Source organism: Epinephelus moara, chromosome 24 (assembly GCF_006386435.1).
Source record: "Epinephelus moara isolate mb chromosome 24, YSFRI_EMoa_1.0, whole genome shotgun sequence".
Taxonomy (NCBI): Eukaryota; Metazoa; Chordata; class Actinopteri; order Perciformes; family Serranidae; genus Epinephelus; species Epinephelus moara.
In genome coordinates, this window is record NC_065529.1 from 34216079 (window position 1) to 34222078 (window position 6000).

A 6000-nucleotide genomic window follows, 5' to 3' on the forward strand; every position below is an offset into this window, starting at 1 on the left:
TGCTGAACAATATTTAAACACCAATTTTCTGCTGTACTCATTTCTTCTTCTTTTTTTTTATAATTTGCTAACAATGCCCACTGAGACCATTATTGTCCCCGTGCAGCAGTGCACAATAATTAAAATGAAGACGACGGTGCGTTTCTGAATAAAGCTGCTAATGGAAACTGCTTTGAGAAGCTACAATATGAACACCAATGGACATGAAAGCAGTGTTCACAGGCAGCATTGTTGTTGGTGTTGTATCACCAGATTTTACAGCCAGAAAAAATGTTGGCATTGTATGTTTCTGCAGCCACAGGTATGTTACATTTGCATGTTATTAAGAAGTGGATACACTGAAACTTTATGTTTAAACAGCACAGTCATTAATGAGTGGTTAGGTTAGGCACAAACACCACTTGGTTATGGTTAGAAAAAGATCATGTTTTGGCTTTAAATACCTGATTTAAAACAGAAAGGCATTTTTTAAATAGGTGATAAAAAATAGTTTGACCCTGTCCACCAGGGGGCGGTTTCTCATTTCTTAGGAATTAAACAGGCATAGGTAGACAAACTGAATGAAGAACTAACAGATGATATCTGGGATGAACTTTTCACAGACACTATTATTCCAGGGAAAAGCCACATAGCTTTTTTGCTGATGTGTCACCTGTCTGTAACCGCTATAAATCTACAATCAGCAATTTAGCATGTGCTTTCTGGTCATGCAGGACATTGTAAACATATTGGAAGAACATTTTTCACTGTTTCGCTGAGGCTTTTGGGAAATCTTGGGAATCTGATTCACTCATAGCTATCCTTGGAGTGACTAGCTCCTTTTCCTCTGCTAGCAAATACCAAAAATGGCTGATTTATTTGGAATGGTGATTACAAAAAAAAGTGTTGAAGATGGACTCTGTTCCCAAATATGATTTATGATTAAATTAAATGGCAAACACATTACATTTGGAGAGACTGAGATTGTAGAACGAGGATAGAGGTGTTGTGGTTGATAAGATTTGGGACCCTGTACTGAAATTCTTTGAGCAAAGGCTAATGTAATAATATTTTTTAGATGAAGCACCTTGCTGTGTATATTTTTCCTTTTTTGTATAAATTTTTACTACTACTGCTTTGTAGGGCTGTCCCGAATACCATTTTTTAACATTCGGACCTTTGGCACAATTTATAACGAATATTCGAATATTCGTTCACGGCAGGTGTGTGTGTGTGTGTGTGTGTGTGTGTGTGTGTGTGTCGGACCTAATTGTATTGCGTTTTGAGTTTTGCACAGCGGCGACCGGATCTTTGCTCTCAAACCACAAAAAAAATGTGATGGCACAACAGTCTCCTTCAGTACATTATTCTATGCTTTCTTTTGATTTTCACATTGGCTAGTCATCCTGTTTAATTTGTCTTCTGATTAAATCGGAACCGTTGAAACAAGTTGTAGGAAGCCTCTGCAAGTAATTGGTTGCTGGCAGACACTCTGTGCTGCAATAAAATGGTTAATCAGCAGTGCCGTGCACTGTAGAGCCGATGCGCTGCTGGTTCTGCCGGCCTGAATAGAATATAATGTCTATAGCCTTACTGTTGTGTACAGCCTTATAGACTGAGCTGAGTAGTGATGCGCGGGTCGACCCGTAACCCGCGGGACCCGCAAATGGACCTGCGGGTCGGGCAGCAGTGATCGTCTGTTAAATCGGTCTGTAAATGATATTTTGACATTATTGGCTATTACTGTCATGGCATCCGAAGGTACTGATGCGTTGAGCAGGTGACAGTCCGCGGTCGTTTTCAAAACACACTTGTGTCACGCACTCCAAAAGAAACTTGTTGAAACTTTAAACAATAATTTATTGTACAAAACGGGGGAAACAAACGTTGACAAAAACGGTTCCATAATTCATATTAAATTCAAAAGATAACGAAAAAACAGCTACAAGTTAGAGGGAATAGTGATAAAGTGGTAAAACTTGGCATTGATCCACAGCCTCAGACGGATGCGCTCAAGCGTGCCGTGCGCACAAGCTCAGTTGGTAGGCGATACTATATTTTCCAACAATTTGTTTTAACAATGCAATTTAAAAGTTTTGATTTTTATTGATAACCTACATTTACCAACAACAAAAAGACTACATTTAGCACCAGAAAAATATGTTAAAAAAAAAAAAAGGGTAAATAAAAAACGAATATCGAATACCAAATTTTCATAACGAATACCTACCCATAGAAACGAATATTCGAATATCCGAATATTTGGGTACAGCCCCACTGCTTTGTACTAATCACTCTGACTGTGGCCACTGTTAGATATGATGTGCTATGCCTGATGGCTTTGTTTTTCCCAGGTTTTTCTATGCTCTAAAAAGGCAATAAACATATATATATTTAAGCAAAATACCTGATTAAGAGGTATAATCCCTGCTGAAAAAAAGCAGCAGTGTCTTGGTAGAAAACAACCATTTTTGGTGCCACTGGCCCAGCAGGAAACCCAGCGATGTCTTAATGGAAAACAGCTGCTTTTTGTGGCACTATACCCTCTGTAAAAACAGTGATGGGTTGCTGAAAAACACCAAGGTTTTGGGATTTAACCGCCGCTGTAAAACCATCCACTGGTCCCAAAAAACACCTACGTTTGGTGCCAAAAAAGCCACAAGAAACTCAGTAATGACTCACCAAAAACCAAATGCTGTTATTGCTTGTTAGTCTTGAACAGTGGTGTGCAACCTGGTCTCACTCCGAAGTCATCAAAATCCGGTACTTGGGCAGTGAACCTCGACATGATACTCAACTGGTTGCCATTATAGTTAAATAGCGCCTGGTGGCGTCAGTGAGAAACACAGGGGGACAAGAACGAAATAAGGTGGCGAAAGTCGGAGTGGGAAGGGCGGTACAGGTGGTGGATGGGTCCAACAAACACTGACTTTCATCCGGGAGACTGGTGTTTGCGTCTTGTGAGATTATAAAGCCAAACCCTGTTTTTTCTCCTTAACCTAACCACGTGCTTTTGTTGTCGGGGAAAAAAAGTAAATTCGCAGTGTTGTACTGATGTAGTGCGTTTATTTTGAAAGAGACTTTGTGTAACCAGTAAATTTCCTGTGAAAACTGAAGTTTATTTTGAAAGAAGGCGATGCATGTAACAGGCTGAAATTAACACTGTGTCTCAGAACGTCAGCAACCAACAAACTCGTGGTACCTTGCATGTTGTATCTGGACGTGGAAAGTCCATGACCAAACATTGATATGTGACGAGGTCCGAGTGAGAATGTGTTGGTGCAGCTTGGCAGGCGTCTCACCTAGATGTCACACCATCCACCACTACTCCAACTCCCAATAACAAAGTCAGCTCATATACTGTAGTGTCACTATGGTACTGTTAATATGATAGAAACATGCATATGTAATGTATTCATGGTTTGCAGAAATGTACAAAACCAACATTTTCCTCTGGCAACTGGGCTGGATTTTAAGGCCCCCTTGCAGTTGTTGGTCATTTTATATAGTGGAGCCTTCTCTTTACCCTGTGGGGGAGTTAACAACATTTTTCTATTCCTTAGAAGCAACACAGATGAGCGATATCTTTTAGCAGCAGAACAGATCGTAAAATCCCTCTGTAAAATAAATAGGTCCATGAGCGAGAAAAAGTGCAATGAAAAAGTACTCTTCAGTTGTAATTGTCATAATTGTACACAGTATTACCCATCTGGTACATTTCCTCGTAATGTTGGTCATATATCAAAGCCTTAAAACTCCCCTCTGATCTGCCCTCCGCTGTTGCAGAAACACACAAACACACACACACACTGTTCGAAATGAAGAAATGATAAAATTCAGTTCCCCTGGTGGCTGATCTGACAATAAATCATGCCTGTTTAATGAGGAGAGGGATAAATGACAATGTCAGCAATTAATTAGAAATGTATCTTCAGTCTATCATGTCTTTGTGTGTGTGTGTGTGTGTGTGTGTGTGTGTGTGTGTGTGTGAGACAGAGAGTATGCGTGGTTGTAAATACAATATGCATGAATGCACCTCTGTCACTTCAATACCTGTCATAATTAAACGTGGCAGAAGTTGATATGATAGTAAAAAGAGCTAAATAAAGCTGGGAAGAGCTGTCTGGATGTAATGACGTTCCAAGTCATATTTAGACATCCAAGCCACACTAATGCGCTGTAATTATCCCGTAATGAAACATGAGCGCGCCTCGTAGTGTCAGAGGCATCACTTCAGTGTAGTGTCTGTCTGTACAGTAATCCTAATCCCTGTCCTAATCCCTCCCATACTACTGCACCTGCTGCTGCTAATGACAACTATAAAACGTTTAGCACTGTAACACTGTCCTGTATCTACTGTAAACACAGTTAGGCAAAAGATGCACAATAAGGCATGCCAAAATGTGGATAACATGAAAAAGTTCCAACATGTAACACTAATAAATAAACAAACAAACAAAAACACTCATTATTATTAAATGCCCCAGCCACATGGATGTTTTCACTTTTTCTGGCTATTCTGGTTAAATGTGGACAAAGCAAAGATAGGGAGGAGGAGGTCACAGGACTTTATGTGCTGGTATGATCAGGCCAGAGTATTGTTTGGCAAGTCACATGTAACTCTCAAGTGTTTGCACTCAAGCCCCAAGTCAAGACTGACATGTCCCAGGTCCTAAACTTTGAGTTTCAAGTCCCAAACAAATCATAATGTGCTCTTCCCCAAATGTAATGACATTTTAACATCAGATTAATAATATATTAAATGTACAAAAAGCTGAATTTATTTGTTAAAACAAGTTTGTTGGAAGCTGTTGCATCTCCGTCTGTAATTTTCAACCTGCACGTTTTGTGTGCTGCAATTAGTTTTTCTTGACCAACAGTAGTTTCTATGGATGCACAATATTGCATTTCTTTTTAACCAATATCCAATATGCCACTTTGTAACAACTAATTTGGCCAATATCCGATACTGATATCGATATATCCACTTTTTTTTTCTTAACTAATTTTAGTGATCATCACGTCTCTTCTGTAGTGGCATTATCATCATATTATGCATATATACTCTTATTGTGATGGCCCACCAGCAGATGGAGGCATGAAATACAATACTTTTCAATGTATGTAATATTCATTCATTGTGCAAATTAAGAAAACGCACGTGGGCTGATTCGTTCATTTTTAAGCCGATATTGGCCGATGCTCATGTTGTACCGATATTATCAGCATGTTGGCTGTTTCTGATATTTCATTGTAAAGCCAATATCTGCTGATACCGATGCCATGCTGTTATTATCTTGCATCCCTAGTAGTTTCTGTACATGAGTGACATAATAAGTGAAAATGAATAGCATTTAGGTTAGTTGATTCCAGAGGTGAAGGGAAGTGAACTGATTTGGGGCAAACCTTTAAAATAATATACTTTTTTTGAGCTTAGGGGAGGGTATTCAGTATTTTCAAGTCAGATGGCTCAAGTCATAATATGCTCTTCACTGAATCTATTGCAATTTTACCAGAGAAATAATATTATATCATATTTAGAAAAATTATGAATGCTTTTTAAAATGTGTATTTATTTATTTGTATCTAAAACAAATTTATTGGAAGTTTTTTTAACCTGTGTGTTTTGCATACTGCAGTTTATTTTTTGTTGACCACTGCATAGTTTTTGTACAGAAATGATCTTTGGTATCATTTTTCCAACTGGCATTCAGTAAGGTAACGGTAGTTCTTCATGATTCTTTCCTGCAACTTGACTGGACGCTCTTGGATTCTTTCAGACAAAGTGTATCAGGGTAATTAAGTGTTGACTTGCTGGAGATGAAAAGCGTTAACATTATTTGATTCAAGAAATGACGTACTTTATAACCTTTGAGCTTCGGGGAAGATATCAAGTGTTTTCAAGTCAGAAGGCTCAAGTCTTAGTGAAGTGACTAGTCATTGGTGTTAAAGTCCAGGTTGACTTGTGAGGCTTTTTTGATTTTGTCGGGTTAAAGCCATCAAATTTGTGACTTCAGTCTG